Source organism: Hypanus sabinus, chromosome 9 (genome assembly GCF_030144855.1).
Source record: "Hypanus sabinus isolate sHypSab1 chromosome 9, sHypSab1.hap1, whole genome shotgun sequence".
NCBI lineage: Eukaryota > Metazoa > Chordata > Chondrichthyes > Myliobatiformes > Dasyatidae > Hypanus > Hypanus sabinus.
The window spans coordinates 154,135,525-154,153,615 of record NC_082714.1 but is presented as its reverse complement, the minus strand read 5'-3'; the positions used below and the strand labels follow the sequence as shown (position 1 = coordinate 154,153,615).

The window sequence follows — 18,091 nt, the reverse complement described above, 5'->3', positions numbered from 1 at the left end:
ACTAATTGATGTGGTCTTTCATTGATTGTGTTATGGATTTATTGAGTATGCCCAGAAGAAAATGAACCTCTGGGTTGTATTTGACACTTTATGTATTTTTATAGCGTATATGTATGTATATATATATACACACACACTTTGATAATATATTTCTTTTGAACCTTGAACTAGTCTGGCCATTCTCCCATGACCTCTCCCATTAACAAGGATTTTTCACCTACAGAACTGCCACGCCCTGGATTTTTTGTCTTTTTTTGCACTATTCTCTGTGAACTCCAGAGACTTTTGTGCATGAAAATCCCAGGATATCGGCAGTTTCTGCAATACTTATGCCATCCCATCTGACGCAAGTAGTCATTCTGAGGTCAAAGTCACTTGGATCATATTTCTTCCCCATTCTGATGTTTGGTCTGAACAACAACTGAACCTCTTGAGCATGTCTCCATGATTTTATGCATTGAGTTGCTGCCACATGATTGACTGATTAGATATCTTCATTAACGAGCTGGTGTACAGGTGTACCTAATAAAGTGGCCACCGAGTCTATATAAACAGTGTGGTTCTGGGAGCCAGGCATAAGGTGAGTTCTCTTTCATTCAAAGCAGGGAGTATAGTTACTTTTCAACTGCCTCTGCAACTGCCTGGTCCACACGTCCCTCCCCACAGATCTCCCACCTGGCACTTATCCCTGCAAGCGTAAGTGCTACACCTGTCCCCATACCTCATCTCTTACCACCATTCAGGGCCCCAAACAGTCCTTCCAGGTGAGGCAACACTTCACTTGTGAGTCTGTTGGGGTAATCTATTGCATCCGGTGCTCCCGGTGCAGCCTCCCCTACATCGGCGAGACCCAACGCAGATTGGGGGATCGCTTTGTCGAGCACCTCCGCTCCGTCCGCCACAACAGACAGGATCTCCCAGTTGCCACTCACTTCAACTCTCCTTCTCATTCCCATTTGGATATGTCCATACTTGGCCTCCTCTACTGCCATGATGAGGCTAAACTTCAGTTGGAGGAACAACATCTCATATACTGCCTGGGTAGTCTCCAGCCCCTTGGTATGAACATCGAATTCTCCAGCTTCCGGTAATTCCCTCCCTCTCCCTTCCCCTATCCCACCTCTACTCTGTCTCCTCTTCTAGTTGCCTGTCACCTCTCATGACTGCCTTCTTCTACTACCCATAATGCTTTCCCCTTAGATTCCTTCTTCACCTCTCCTGCCTATCCCCTTCTCTGCTTCCCCTCCCCAACCCCTTGATCTTCCCTTGGATTGGTTTTCCACCCTTTCCCCACTTTCTTTCTTTATAGGGCCCCTGCCCCCTCCTTGTTTTGTCCTGATGAAGAGTTTCGACCCAAAACGTTGACTGCTTCTTTCAATGGATGCTGCCCAACCTACTGAGTTCATCCAGATTTTTTTGTACATTTTAGTTACTTTTCAATTCTGGCACCATTCTATAAGGAGTCTCTACATGTCCTGCCTGTGGACTGTGTGGGTTTCCTCCTGGTGCTCTGGTTTCCTCCCACAGTCCAAAGACATACCACGTCAATTAATTGGTGATTGTAAATTGTCCTGTGATTAGGTTAGGGTTCATTGAGTTTGTCAGGTTTTGGTGGGGTGGTGTGGCTTGAAGGGGTGTGCTGTATTGCTAAATAAAATAAAATAGGAGGCATGGGATCCAGGGAAATTTAGCTGCATGAATTCAGAATTGGCTTGCCCACAGAAGGCGGAGAGTGGCAGTAGGTGGAGTGTATTCTCACTGGAGGTCAGCAATCAGTGGCATTCCTCAGATCTGTCAGGGACCTCTGCTCTTTGTGATTTTTATAAATGACTTGGATGAGGAAGTGGAAGGGTGGGCTAGTAAGTTTGAAGATGTCATGAAGATTGGTGGTGTCGTAGATTGTGTAGAAGATTACTGTAGGTTACATCAGGACATTGACAGTATTCCAAAGACTGAAAGCGCATATTATTTTTGCACAAGAAACTCATGTGAGGAAAGAGGACAATCAACATTTTTTTAGGTTGTGGGGGGGGGGGTGGGTGGTCAACAGTACCATTCGAATTCGAATGCCAAAGTAAAAGGAGTTCCAATTTTTATTGACTCCTCTGTTACATTTGTTCAACACAATATTATTTTGGATCCGAATGGTAGACTTTTGTTAATTACTGGGTTACTTTTTAATAAGAAGGTTGCTATGGTTAATGTTTACGCTCCAAATGTGGATTATCCTGATTTCTTTAGGTCTTTGTTTACTTCTCTACCTAATCTAAATGAATATATGTTAATAATGGGTGGTGACTTCAATTGTTGTTTAAATTCTTTGCTGGATAGATCTATATCCATGCAGACTTTACCAAATAAGTCGGCCACTTATATCAATTTTTTTTTGACTGATACTGGAATTTTCGATATTTGGAGATTTCTACATCCTAAGGACAAAGAGTTTTCATTTTTCTCACATGTTTATCATTCTTACTTGAGAATCGACTACTTTTTCATTGACTCTCATTTTATTCCATCTGTAATTGGTTGTAATTATGACGTTATAGCCATCTCTGATCATGCTCCAATGAAACTTTCTATTAAATTAATGGACACAGCTTCTAGTGCTGGACAATGGCAATTTGATTCTACCTTACTACAAGATCCGGATTTCATTAAATTTATGAAAGAACAGATTGATTTCTTCTTTTCAACTAATTCCACGGATGAAATCTCCTGCGGAACACTTTGAGACACTTTTAAAGCATATATATATGGACAGATTATCTTCTATTCTGTTGGTTTGAGAAAATGTATTAAGAAGGAAACTCTTTTATTGGTTGATAAGATTAAAGAAATTGACAAGAAATATTCGATTGCTCCTAGTAAGGAGCTTTACAAACAAAGGGTTGAGGTTCAAATGGAACACAGTTTATTACTTACATCTTCGATTGAAAATCAATTAATGAAAACCAGAACTGATTTTTATATACATAGTGATAAATTGGGTAAACTGTTAGCTAACCAATTGAAGAATGCTTTGGTTAAACATCAAATTATTAAGATTCGCCAACAGAATGGTGAACTGACAGTTAATCATGATGAGATAAACAAATCTTTTCAAGATTTTTATACCTCCCTGTATCATTCTGAATTCTCTCATGATCATAATACCATGCATGATTTTTTAGTGAAATTGAATTTTCCAAAATTATCATCAGAACTTTTAATATTAAAAACTCCTATTACGGATGCAGAAATTAAAGGTGTTATTTCCTCTATGAATTCCGGGAAAGCACCAGGTCCAGATGGGTATACAGTAGAATTTTAAAAGTTTTTTTCCTCTACTCTTTCTCTTTGGTTATGCAGGGTTTTTGAAGAAGCAATTAGATTAGGTAAACTACCACAATCTTTTTATAGAGCTTCCATTTCTTTAATATTGAAAAAAGATAAAGACCCTACTGACTGTGCATCCTATAGACCAATATCTCTATTGAATGTAGATTCCAAGATCTTTTCCAAGTTATTGGCGACCAGGCTGGAGAAGATATTACCTCAAATTATCTCGGAGAATCAAACTGGTTTTATTAAAAATCGTTATTCTTTTTTCAATATTAGGAGATTATTGAATATTGTTTATACTCCTTCACGCAGTACCTCAGAATGTGCCATTTCATTAGATGCGGAGAAAGCATTTGATAGAGTTGAATGGCCTTATTTATTTACTGTGCTTGAGCAGTTTAATTTTAGTCTAACATTTATATCCTGGATTAAATTGATATATCATACTCCAGTAGCCTCGGTTTTTACTAATAATCAAAGATCTTCCTTTTTTCATTTATTTCGGGGTACCAGGCAAGGCTGTCCTCTTATCAATATTATTTGATATTGCTCTGGAACCTTTGGAAATTGCTATTAGAGAATCACTTAACATTTTCGGCATTACTCGCGGGATAGATATACATAAGTTATCATTATACGCAGATGATTTGTTATTATACGTTTCTAATCCTGAGAAGTCCATTCCTGCAGTTATATCATTATTGGCTCAGTTTAATAATTTTTCCAGGTATAAATTGAATCTTAATAAGAGTGAATTGTTCCCCTTAAATAGACAGATTCCAATTTATGGAAATTTACCTTTTGAATTAGTTAATGACTTTTTTTATACTTGGGGATTAAAATTACAAAAAATCATAAGGAGTTATTCAAGGTTAATTTTTTACCCTTAATTGATCAGATTAAATGTTTGTTCACTAAATGGTCACCATTGTCTTTATCTTTGATAGGTCGGATTAATGCTATTAAGATGATTATTTTACCCAAGTTCTTATATATATTTCAAGCGGTACCAATTTTTATTCCAAAATCCTTTTTTGACAATGTTGATTCAAAAATTTCCTCATATATATGGCAGAATAAAAATCCTAGATTGGGTAAAAGATATTTACAGAAGTCAAAGAAGGAAGGTGGATTGCCATTGCCTAATTTTAGATTTTATTATTGTGCAATTAATATTCGATATTTGAATTGTTGGTTAAGGGATTTGGATTTATCTCCTAGCCCTCATTGTTTAAATCTGGAAACTAAATCTGTACAAGGGTTTTCATTGGGTTCTATTTTAGGGACTTCTCTTCCCTTTGCTCTTTCTAAATTGCATAAGTGAATTGACAATCCGATAGTTAAACACACTACGTATATGGTTTGAATTTTGGAAATTTTTTGGGTTGAATCAGTTTGTTTTAGCAATTCCTTTTGTATCCAATTTCTTTTTTCATCCCTCTATTATGGACCAAGCTTATTCAGCTTGGAAGGCTAAAGGTATACTACGATTTTCTGATTTATTTTTGGATACTTGTTTTATGTCTTTTGAACAATTATCTAATAAATATAATTTGCCTAGATCTCATTTTTTTAGACATTTACAGATTAGGAATTTTTTAAACACTGTACTTCCTACCTTTCCAAATCTTGTTTCTTTGGGTATTTTGGAGAAATTGTTAGAACTAAATCCTTTTCAGAAAGGTGTAATATCAAATGTTTACAATATAATTATGAAAATACATTCAGAGGCCTTTTATAAGATTAAAAATAATTGGAAAGAGAACTTAACCTTACTATCCCTATTGAGAATTGGGATAAAATTCTGCAATTAGTTAATTTATCCTCTATATGTGCTAAACAGTCATTGATATAGTTTAAAGTAGTGCACAAGGCTCATTTGTCCAAGGATAAATTGGCTCGTTTTTATTCCCATATAAGTCCTATTATGTGACAGATGTCATTCTGAGATAGCTTCTTTAACTCATATATTTTGGTCATGTCCACTTTTGAAAAAATATTGGAAATACATTTTCAATATTATTTCCACAGTATTGAACATTGATTTACAACCTCAGCCTATTACTGCAACTTTTGGTTTTCCAATGATAGAGTCAATTCATTTATCTTCTTCTGCTTGTCGAATGATTGCATTCCTTACGTTAATGGCTAGAAGATCTATTTTGTTGAATTGGAAAGAAATTAAACCCCCTACCATATTTCATTGGTTTTCTCAAACTATGTTATGTCTAAATTTAGAAAAAAATTATGCCATATATGACCCTTCTATTAAATTTGAAAAGACTTGGAGGCCATTTATTCAATATTTTCTCATGATGTAATTTGACCCTGTTCCAATCCTATTTGTTTTTCTGGTTTTGATCATATGTATGTTGAGAGGATCGAAGTTGGGGACACTGATGATTCTTTGTCTTTTTATAGATACTATAACCAGCCCTTTTTTTTCCCTTCCCTTTTTTCCTTTTTTTCTCTTTATTAGTTAGTGGTTAGTTTGTTAGATTAGTTTTTCTTAGGGCAATAATATATTTTTTCTCTTTTCTGTTCTTTTCAACATGATATACCTAGTTTTTTTGTTGTTTCGTTCATTTGATAGTTGTATCATTCATGATTTGGGAAGACTTAACTATATTGTACTTATTGCTTGTGTATCCTTTTATGTTCATTTTAATTTTGTAATTTTGTAATCCCAATAACTATGTATTAATCTTATCATGTTGATATTAATAAAAAGATTGAAAAAGAAAGGACATTGACAGGGTGCAGAGCTGGGCTGAGAAGCGGCAAATGCAGTTCAGTCTAGAGAAGTATAAAGTGATACACTTTGGAAGGTTGAGCTTGAAGGCAAAAACAAGGTTAATGGTAGGATTCTTAGCGGTGTGGAGGAATAGAGGGATGTTGGGTTCCACATCCATAGATCCCTTAAGGTTGCACATAAGTTGATGGGGTGATTCAGTGTGTTGCCCTTCATTCAGTGGGGGATTAAATTTAAGAGCCACAAACTAATGTTGCAGCGGTAGAATATTGTGTTCAGTTCTGGTCATATCATTATAGGAAGTTAATGGAAGCTTCAGAGAGGGTGCAAAGGAGATTTACCAGGATCGTGCTTGGATTAGAGAGCGTGTCTTATGAGGAAAACTCGAATGAGCTCGAGGTCTTCTCTTTGGGGTGAAGGGGGATGAGAGGTGACTTGATCTAAGTGTATAAAATGATAAGAGGCATAGATGGAGTGGATAGCTAAAGTTTTTCTTCCCAGGGCAGAAATAGCTAATATGAGGGGCATAATTTTATGGTGATTGGTAGAAAGAGGTAGATTTTTAACACACAGAGTGGTGGATGTGTGGAATGTACTGCAGGGGTGCTGGTAGAGGCAGATGCATTAAGGACATTTTAGAAATTCTTAGATAGGCATATGGATGAAGGAATGGAGGTCCATGTGGGAGGGGAGAGTTAGACTGAACTTGGAGTAGGTTATAAAGATTGGTACAAAATTGTGGGTCGAAGGGCTTGTATTGTGGTGTACATTTTTACGTTGTATGAAATATAACTAATTCACACTGAGTCTAAATTTAGTAACTTCCTCCCCGTCCACACTTTTAGAGTTCTTTCACCAGAAGGGCTGCAGCAGCCACCATAACAAAGCAGTTTGAGCAACACTGTTACACCCCGGAGCATTCCGAAACTCAGAGTGCTATTCTGCCGTCATCCTGTAAGGAGTATCTGTACGTCCTCCACATGAAATGAGTGGGTTTGCTCCCACAGCCTACTGGTCATTGTAAACTGTCCCTTTATTAATCAGGTTTGTCAGTGCTGGGGTAGCATGGCTCGAAGGGCCAGAAGGACATGGGCCTAGTCCACACCCTTAATAAATAAAACTCAGGAAGCCTGACAACCATAACTCTGTCGGTTAAAAATGGACAAAAAATGCTGACCTTACCTAATTCTGGTTAATGCAACCACTGATGCCAGGCAGACAATCTTTGAAAAGTCTTGATAATGGCTGGGGTCTCCTGTTGCGTAAAGACACTGCCCAGAGAAGGCGATGGCAACCCAATTCTGTAGAAAAGGTTGCCAGTAACTATCCTGGTCATGGAAAGACCACGATCGCCCACGTCATACGACATGGCGCATAATGATGATAACCCAGATTCTCAGAAAGGAACAGTTAATATCCATGAAACTCTATCTATGAAAGTGACATTTTTGCAGAGAGGATTCAAGAATATTCAGCAACGGGGCGGCACGGTAGGATTGTGGTTGGCATAATGCTTTACAACACCAGCGACTGGAAGGCCGTGGTTCAATCCCCACTGCTGTCTGTAAGGAGTTCGTGCCTTCTTCCTTTTCACGTTCAAAAGGCATATGGGTTTGTAAATTGTGGATGTGCTATGCTGGTGCTGGACACATGGTGACAAATCCTCTGTCTGTGTTGGTCAATGACGCAAGTGACAGATTTCACTTTATGTTTTGATGTTTCAATGTACATGTGACAAAGAAAACTAATCTTTATTTTAAGGATTTTGCCCCCTTTGGTCCCAATGCCAGGTGCTGAGTTGGGAAGCATGATTCTAATTATAGCAAGGTCAGGTTTATTATCATGGACAGACACTCCCAGGGTATAAGTGCCATGAAAATTAGCTTTTTGCAGCAGTGGAACAGTACATTACAAACATGTAACAACAAACAGTCCAGAAGTGTGACACTTCAGCTACTTCTGTTTAACCATTCGCTTCTTCAACCCTAATCACTGCAGTTTAGCGTCACTACATCCACTTTAATCACTTTGCACTAATAATTTTTTTTGATCTAATTATGTCCTTTCTTGGGAAAAAAAATTGCTTAATTACAATTATGAAAAAAGCACAGCAACGCCTCTACTTCCTTAGGAATTTGTGGAGATCCAGCATGACGTCTGGAACTTTGACAAACTTCTATAGGTGAGTAGAGCAGAATATGTTGACTGGCTGCATCACCGCCTGGTATGGAAACACCAATGCTCTTGAATGGAAAATCCTACAAAAAGTAGTGGATGTGGTCCAGTCCACCGTGGTAGAGCCACCCCAATCATTGAGAATAACTACATGAAATGCTGGCGCAGGAAAGCAGCGTCCATTGTCAGGGACCCCCACCACCCAGGTCATGCTCTCTTCTTGCTGCTGCCATCAGGCAGAAGGTACAGGAGCCTCAGGACCCACACCACTAGTTTCAGGAACAGTTATTACCCCTCGACCAAGGGTGACCAGCAGGCCAGCAGAGGGAAGGAGTGCCTTACACCTCCTTGGGTAGAGATATATCTCCACCCCACCACCAACACTGGGGTGGTATAATACTATAATAATTGGGGGGCTTACTCACTCAATTGAGCCCCCTCCCTCCAGTAGCAGAAGAACCTGATACTGTTGCTGTAAAGCCTTGAGCTGTGGATGCTGAGGCTCTTGTACCTCTATCCCCATGTGTACTGTTGATTTTAAGTCCTGCTTTACCTACTAATACGTGGGAGTTCTTGTGCGTTAGGTGCTTTGTGAACTAAGTGACTTCCATTTCTCATGATGATTTCTACATTGTTGCAGCTATTCTGCTCAGCCCCAGAGGTTTGTGTTGGTAATTATGCACAGCGTGAGCCATCATCCTTCCCACACCCCCACCTCGTGTGTTTTATTTAGTTTCCCTAAAATACATCTGTGTAATTTGCCGGAGCTATTCAGTGTGTTTTCTATCTCGGGATAAGGAAGTTTCTCCTGTTTCATTTGTATTTACGGCCCCAAACTTTAACCTCACCAAAATAAATGGTATCACACAGAAACAGATGGCTACCAATTTCCTGATGTGATAGATGGGGAAACAAGTCACCCGAGGGGTGTTATTTGGTTGTATTTATTAGTCAGCATTTCACCACAGAAAGTTGCCTCTACTTTAGGTAACCACCATTTCCAGTAATTTTGTTTCACCCTGGAATTTGACTGGGGAAGTTCCTGCATTGAGTCATCACTACTGTTTATCTCCCTGTCACTCGGGCACAATATTCTTTGTGCATTGTGTATGAGATCAGGACAAACTCCTGGAGATGTAGCACTGAGCGGGCTGCTGGAGGGACTCAGTGCACCCCACAGCATCTTACAGGGGGAAAGGAATTGTTGACATTTCCGTTTGAAACCCTGCATCCGGACTGGTTATGATTTTGTCTCGAAACCTCTACAGTTCCCTTTCCTCATCAGATGGTGATGCCTGACCTGTGGAGTTCCTTCAGCGGATTGATGTTCCAGATTCCAACACCTCCAGTCTCTTGTGTCTTGTAGAAGTTAGAGGTGCAGAAAGGTGCCATTCAGGCCATCGATACTGTGATCAATGGCTCCAAATGATGAGTGCCCTATATTAATCCCATATTTACGTCTTATGTCAAAGTCAAAGCTCAAAGTACATTTATTATCAAAGTACGCATATATCACCATATACAACCCTGAGATTCATTTTCTTAGAGCTATAGAGTCTTAAGAACACTACAGCAACACAGCACAAGGGTGGCACGATAGTGTAGTGGTTAGCACAGCACTTTTGCAGTACCAGTGACTGGGGTTCAATTCCTGCCACTGCCTGTGAGGAGTTTATATGTTCTCTCTGTGACTGCGTGGGTTTCCTCTAATCATCCAACCTACTGGGTAGAGTATTTGGTCACTGTCCTGTGATTAGGCTAGGATTAAATCGGGGGATTGCTGGGCGGTTTAAAAGGAACAGACCCTTTGGAGTATTAATCTGCCCAGTCCCATCGAACTGCATCTTAGCGATAGCCCTCCAGACCTCTCCCATCCATGTACCTATCCAACTTCACAAATTCTTGTGGGCTTTCACAGTAGATACAAAGAAACAAAATAGAATCAAAAACAAAACTACACAAACAAAGATGGACAAACAACCAATGTGTAAAAGAAGACCATTTTTTCTTGTTTTCTCCCCCCACCCACCCCGCTCTCCATCTCCTTTCCTACTTGTCAGTGACTGGTTCCCAACCTGTCATGCAGAACCCAGGCACCCCTCATTCATACACTTACTTATCCAGTAGAGTAAAGACCCCAGTGATTTTGCATTCTTGGGACTTTAGTCATGTTTCAGATTATTTGATATCACTCCTGTTAACACCCAAGCACACTTTCATTTCGTCTGCTAATGTGCAAACAGTAGCGTGATAAACTTTATAATTTTATAAATAAAATATAGTAGCGAGGGTGTCCAAGGCTTTTGCGCAGTACTGTATTTGTCAAGTGGAGAAGGGAGTGAGGTTAACAGGATGCGGGAATATTAAAGTAGTGAAGATTCCTGCTCCAGACCTACCCACCTCCCTGACCCTTGGAGTCCTGAATCCATGTCCTGGCTCCAAACCCAGACTGTGGCCCACGACCTGGTTCCTTACTCTGGAATTAGCTGACTTTCTTGACTGCTGAGTGAGTCAAACACTGAACCATCAGTATCAATGAATAATTGGATACTGAGCCATCTGTTTTAATATACAGTGGATTCCAGTGAACTGGGAAATATTGTGACCAATACATTTTACCCCAATTAAGTGACTGCCCCAATTAGCCAAAGTTTCATGGAAATGGTTAAAAAGGGATAGGAAAGTACCAGCTAAGTAACAAATTATATACAAATGTTCTAGCTATTTATTGCTTATTTAATTATTACTATTACTTTTCTTTTTGTATTTTTGTAGTTTGTTGTCTTTTGCATTTTGGTTGAACGCCCAATTTAATACGGTCTTTCACTGATTCTATTATGGTTATTCGATTATGGATTTATTGAGTCTGCTGCAAGAAAATGAGTCTGAGGGTTGTATATGATGACATATATGTACTTTGAACTTTGAAAAAAGACCATTTAATGCAAAGTAGTCAAAATGTCGCTGTACTGAGTTAGTGATTAGGGTTGTGCAGATTGGTTCAAGAACTGAATGGTTGAAGGGAGGTGGCTGTTCTTGAACCTGGTGGTGTGGAACTTCATGCTTCTGTGCCACCTGGCCAAAGGTAGGTGCGAGAAGGTGGCATAGCATGGAATGGGAGGGATTTTTGATTTTCTTGAGGGAACGCATGCTGCAGATACTACCAGTGTGGGGAGGATCTGCCATTGATACCCTGGAGCCCACTACTGTTCATTAGGGCGGACATGCAGAGGATATTTCCAATATTGGGAGAGTCTGGGACCAGAGGGCACTGCCTCAGAAAACAATGATGTTTCATTAGAACAGAGATTAGGAGGAATTCCTTCAGCAGGAGGGTGATGAATCTGAAATTTGTTGCCACAGATGACTGTGGAGACCAAATCACTGGATATATTTAAAGCGGAGGTTGACACTCTTAATTAAGAGTGTCAAAGGTTACAGGGAGAAGGGAGAATGGTGTTGAAAGGGAAAATAAATTAGCCACAATTGAATGGTGAAACAGACCTGTTGAGCTGAATGGCCTAATTTTGCTCCTCTGTCCTGTGGTCTCTCTGTAGCTTTGTACCCCCTCCCCCTGCCTTCTTATTCTGGCTTCTTCCTCCTCCCTTTCCAATCCTGATGAAGGATCGTGGCTCAAAATATTAACATTTATTCCCCTCCATTGATGCTGCCTGACCTGCAGAGTTCCTCCAGCATTTTGTAGGCATTACTCTAGACTTCCAGCACTTGTAGAATCTTTTGAGTTTATGATTAAATCATTAAACAGGTTTGAATTATAATATATTAGACTGGCTAGATTAGGACCTTTCTCTTCCCTAACATTTCCAGTAATAACCCCCCCCCCCCACAACCCCTCACCATTTCCTGTTTCCATTTTCCTCTCTTACCTACCCATCACCTCCCTCTGGGTGCTCTTCCCTCTTCCCTTTTTTCCATGGTCTTCTGTCCTCTCCTGTCAGATTCCCCCTTTTCTAACCCTTCATCTCTTTCACAATCAACTTCCCTGCTCTTTACTTCACCCCTCCCCCTCTCCCAGTTTCACCTTTCACATCTTACCTGGTGCCTCTTCGTCTAATCCTCCACCTTCTTACTCTGCCTTTTTTTTCCCAGCCTTGATGAAGGGTCTTGGCCCAAAATGCCGACTCGACTGTTTACTCTTTTCTATAGATGCTGCCTGGCCTGCTGAGTTCCTCCAGCACTTTGTGTGCATTACAGTGAATTGGACTAGGTGGAGTGACCTTCAAAAGAAAGTTGTCATGAGGAAAGGACTCGGCCTGAAATGTTGACTGTTTATTCCTCTCCATAAGATGCTGCCTGACCTACTGAGTTTCTCCAGTATTCCCAGCATCTGCGGAATCCCTTGTGTTTTTGAGCAATCGAGGAGTGTGAACAATGAGGCTCAGTACCATTGTTCATTTAATAGCTTTCTGTTTTGCTTTTTAAACACTTTTGAAAGGAGCAAAAGTCCTCTAGTTGTGGATTGCACTTTCAGTTTAAAAAAAACCCAGAGTAAACACCAGCTGTGCACAATGGCTCCATTAGAAACTTTTGTACCAAGCACCCTTTAGTGTCCCAGTGTTTTACTAACTTTTTTTTTGCTTATCTCACTCAGCTCACTTATTTCGAGGAAGTGCATTTTTATGATATCTTCAGACAACAAAATGTGGCCACTTAGACAAATGGTGACATTTATAGCAATCTTTCATACGCACAGACAAAGGCAGGCTGTCACCTTTACACCTACACAGTCATTTGGCCAGAACCATGAATGGAAATGCAGAGGGAAAATTGTTGGGCAATCTCCAAATGGCTGCTTTTCTCGACACTTAACGTCTGATCATATTCCTTCTTCCACCATATCAACAATTTCAATTTGATTTCAGTGATACTTGAGTTGGATAGAACAATCTGACCTGCAGTATACGTGCGTGAAAAATAATGGGTGGGAGTGCAGTGGCTCAGCGCTGGTCATGTCTTGTCAAAGGCTCGAGTGAAAATCCAGCTTTGCAGAGCCCCGCAATACTGGGCCTGTTGCGATTGGCCACGTTGTCCAACCCGGTCTATTGGGTACAATAGTGCCATAACCTCAACCCCACCCCTCAGGATCTCTAGCCTCTGTCACTCGACCTTCCCCTGCCCCCGAGTCTCATTTTCCTTCTTCAAGGAAGAAAATTAAACTAGAAATTCCCTTCATTAATTTCTGTTGTTGCATGAAAGAAGTTACTGGAGAATCACAGTTGGTAGATATGAAAAGTAGTCACACTCACAAATAGGTTGACAGTCTTTGTGGGGGGGGGAGGGAGAGAGATAGTGGGAAGGAGGGGGAGAAAAAGAGAGAGAGCGAGAGAGAGAAATATATATATCTTCCCCCCCGCCCCACTCCCCGCCCGGAGCAACCGATTTGCTCAACTCAACATTTTATGTGGTAAAATTCAAAGCGCAATTCCATACCTCCGTATAACAATAATTCCATATGAATTCACTAGAATTCAGAGGAATGAGGGATGAGCCCATTGAAACCTATCACATGGTGAGGGGCTTGATACAGTGGCTGTGGAGGGAGAGTCTAAGACCAGAGGATAAAGCCTCAGAATAGAGGGGGGTCTTTATAGAACAGAGATGAGGAGGAATTTCTTTCGCCAGAGAGTGGCAAATCTGTGGAATTCATCGCCACAGGCAGGTGTAGAAGCCAAGTCTTTATGTATACTTAAGAAGAGGATGATAGATTCGTGATTGGTCAGGGTATAAAGAAATATGGGGAGAAGATAGGAGATTGGGGCTGAGAGGAAAGTTGGATCAGCCATGATAAAATGACAGAGCAGACTCGATGGGCCAAATGGCCTAATTCTGCTCCTATATATTATGGTCTTATTTACAATTCATGCACAATGCCTCCTTTGAACTATACACAAACTCCTCCGTTTTCGTGGATTTTTGTGGAGAAAAATAATTTCAGGATATATATCGTATACTTTGACATTAAATGTACCTATTGAAACTTTACACCTGCTGCTTTGCACCCACACCATTGACAGCCAAATAATCAATTTAAATCAGCATTGTCTGGCCTTCCAATTAACCATTGCAACTTCCAATTAACTGTTTCACTGTTCTCAGTAACCCATTGTTCAGAGCTGCATTTTAGATTTAATCCACAATTTATTTTCAAATCTGAAGACTGGTGGCAAAGTCAGTTTCTGTAATTGTACATGCTAACCCCAAAGATGAGTTCAAAGTAAATTCATTATCAAAGTACATATATGTTACCATTTGCTTCCCTAAGATCCATTTTCTTGCAGGCATTTATGGTAAGTACAATGAAACACAATATAATCAATGAAAAACCCCACACAAGATGGACAAACAACCAATATGCAAAAGGCAACAAACCATGCTAATACAAAGAGGAAAAAAAAAACTCAAAATAATTATAATAAATAAACAACATGAGATGAAGAGGCCTTGACAGTGAATCTATAGGTTGAGGGACCAGTTCATGTTTTGTAACTTCAAAACATTAAACTAATTCAAAGGAAGACAAGGGATTCTGAAAAGCATAACTAACTTTGCGTTTATGCCATTTAAAGTTGTTACTGATAACTTTATCTATTTAGGTATAAAAATCACCAAGAAATATAAAGATTTATTTGGACTGAATTTTTTACCTATGCTTCATCAAATTCAGCAACTTACTACTAGATGGTCTCCCTTATTTTTATCATTAGTTGGTCGGATTAATGCTATTAAAATGATGATTTTACCGAAATTTTTATATTTATTCCAAGCTTTACCAATTTTTATTCCTAAATTTTTTTTGATAATATTGATTCAAAGATTTCCTCATTTGTTTGGCAAAATAAAAATCCTAGGTTAAGCAAAAGGCAATTACAAAAGTCTAAAAAAGATGGTGGTCTAGCTTTACCTAACTTTAGATTTTATTATTGGGCGAATAATATTCGTAACCTAATGTACTGGAAACTAGATTTGGATTCACCTGTGTGCCCACAGTGGGTAAATTTGGAATGTAGTGAGGTTAAGGGATATTCTATATTTTCCGTTCTTGGTTCTTTTCTTCCTATTGATTTAGCCAAATTCAATAAACAGATATCTAACCCTGTTGTTAAACATACACTACGAATTTGGTTTCAATTTCGCAAATTCTTTAATCTGAAAAACTTTGCTTTGGACAGCCCTATTTTATGTAATTTTTTTTTTAAACCTTCATTGACAGATCAAGCTTTTAGTATATGGAAAAGGAAAGGTATAAAATGTTTTCGTGATCTTTTTTTTGAAGGTACTTTGATGTCCTTTGATCAACTATCCAACAAATTTGAATTACCTAAATCTAATTTTTTTAGATACTTACAAATTAGAAATTTCTTACATAAAATTCTTCCATCTTTTCCTAATTCAACTCCATCGGATTTTTCAGATTTGATTTTTACTTTTAATCCTTGTCAGAAGGGATTAGTAGCTTTTATTTATAACATGATTATGAAGATACAGCCAGAAATATCGGATAGAATTAGACAAGAATGGGAAAAAGAACTTCGATGTAATATATCAACAGATAAATGGGAAAAAATTTTACAAATGGTTAATTCCTCCTCTATTTGTGCTAAACATGCTTTAATACAATTTAAAATTGTACATAGAGCTTATATGTCTAAAGATAAACTTGCCCGATTTTATTCGCATATCAATCCTCAATGTGACAGATGTCACTTAGAAGTGGCTTCATTGACTCACATGTTTTGGACATGTCCCACTTTACATAACTATTGGAAGGACATTTTTGATGTCATTTCCTCAGTATGGAATATCGATTTACAACCCCATTTTATTACTGCAATTTTCGGTATACCAAATGAAGATGGCAATCAACTTTCCCCTTCAATCAGACGAATGATTGCCTTTGTAACATTAATTGCCAGAAGGTCTATATTACAAAACTGGAAAGAAGTAAATCCTCCTACTACATTTCAGTGGTTCTCCCAAACTATTTCTTATTTGAGTTTGGAAAAAATCAGAAGCACTATCTTTGATTCTTCAATTAAATTTGAAGAAACCTGGGGACCATTTATTCGACACTTTCATATGAATTAATTTGGCTTATTTCAGATCCTTTTCTCTACTTATACTTGTTCAGGTATGGAGTTCTGGAGTTCTTTTCTTGACACCTTTATATATTTATAAAGTGTTATTATTGCCCATGTTAGTGTTAGTTTAGTATTTTTTTTCATTATATATTTTTTCTCATATATAATTTCAATTTTTTTTTTCTCTTTTTTCGACGATTATTTTTGTTTTTCATATATATTTACATAGACTTGATTGATTTATGCACCTTTTGTTGATGGATGTTTTAATAGGATATTATTATCCTATTACTAATGTAATCTCAAGTTTATTGAATCTGTAATCTATTCATTATTTTGTGTTGTTTTTTTTTATATATGAAATTTAATAAAAAGATTGAAAAAGAAAAAAAAAACTTTGCGTTTAAGTGAAGTGTACCCGTATCGTGATAGCGTGTTGATGTATGCAATTCATGTATTTATACGTATAACCCGTAATGAATTTAAATGAACAAGAATGCTTAAACAACATGTGTGTGTGAGTATGTGTATGTATGTACATCTGTGTATACATACATACATAAGATTACACGCATACATAAGATTACAGATTATTGAAATATTAAATATACAACAGTTCATTTAGTTCATTTTTGGGGGCGTGAGTGAAGCTGAGTGAAGTTATCCCCTCTGTTTCAAAAGCCTCGTGGCTGAGAGGTAATACCTGTTCCTGAACCTGGTGTTGTGGGTCCTGAGACTCCCGTATGTCGGTGTACTCAGTGGTGGGGAGGGCTTAACCCCCGATGGACTGGGCTGTATCTGTTTTTTGCATGTTGATTCTCGACAACCCATTATACAAATTCTGTTCTGCTGGTTGTTTTAGCAAAATAAGTCTTGAGCTGTCATTCAGAACCAAAATCCTCTAAAAATAATAAAGAACAAGCTGGTTTCAGTACGAGACAGCACCTGCTAAAACCACAGATTAGAATAAAATCAGTGTTTAGAACCGGACACACGTGGAATCAGCCAAATTGGGCTTTTGCTCAATGAAAACTTCTCCTTGTGGATTGTTCCTTCGTTGTGTCATTCTCTGACTACCCTGAAGAAAGACTCCATGATCCCAGCTTCCGTTGTTTGCTCGGAGCTTGGAGTGGAAACTCAGAGGCGGTGACGTGCAAGCAGAGGAAGTAGCTTGTCAAAGTATGATCTCGGGTACTTCCGAACAGGAAGTGTCAAGGATAAAATGGGGCACCGACTGCTGTACTGATGTAAAGTTGCTCAGACAGGGGAAGCATCGCTCTCAGTCCTTCAGCTCGACTTCTCCAGGTAAATGGTGAAAACAAATTTTGCTTGCAATTTTTCACCCTAGTTTTATTTGTACCCTTAGATTAACCCTTTCTGTGTTACCATGTGATATCTGAAGTTCAGTACGGCAATTTTACCGATCATCAGCAATGTCCTTTCTTTACTGTTCATTGCGTGAGGATGTGAGTAGGTGACAATGCCATTATCTTATTTGTCCTTAACTGTCATTAAATGTTAATTGGCTAGGCCATTCCACACTCAATCACACTGCTGGATAAATGGGTCTGAGCAGGGAAGGATGGCAGATTCCCCCTCTTAAGGGCATGAGTTGAATTTTTGTCTGGTGATATTGTACCAATGCCCAAGAGCGGACAAGTCTGCAAGAAAGTGGTGGATACAGCCCAGTCCATCTCAGGCAAAGTCCTGCCCACCATCGAGCACATTTACATGCAGCAGC

The 18,091-nt window shown here is 38.9% G+C and overlaps 1 protein-coding gene across 3 annotated transcripts in view; it reads left to right on the top strand.

The window, feature by feature from the left end:
- The window catches only part of ppp1r16b (protein phosphatase 1, regulatory subunit 16B), a 226,875-nt gene that overhangs the window by 22,048 nt on the left and 186,736 nt on the right, over nt 1-18,091 (top strand). The window contains exon 1 of one of the 3 annotated variants that reach the window (XM_059980833.1): nt 17,561-17,655. The exons of the other annotated variants lie outside the window; for them this stretch is intronic. The gene's annotated coding sequence lies outside the window, so the exon portion shown is untranslated. Of the gene's footprint in view, nt 1-17,560; nt 17,656-18,091 lie in introns of those variants that run through there. 3 annotated transcript variants of the gene reach the window in all.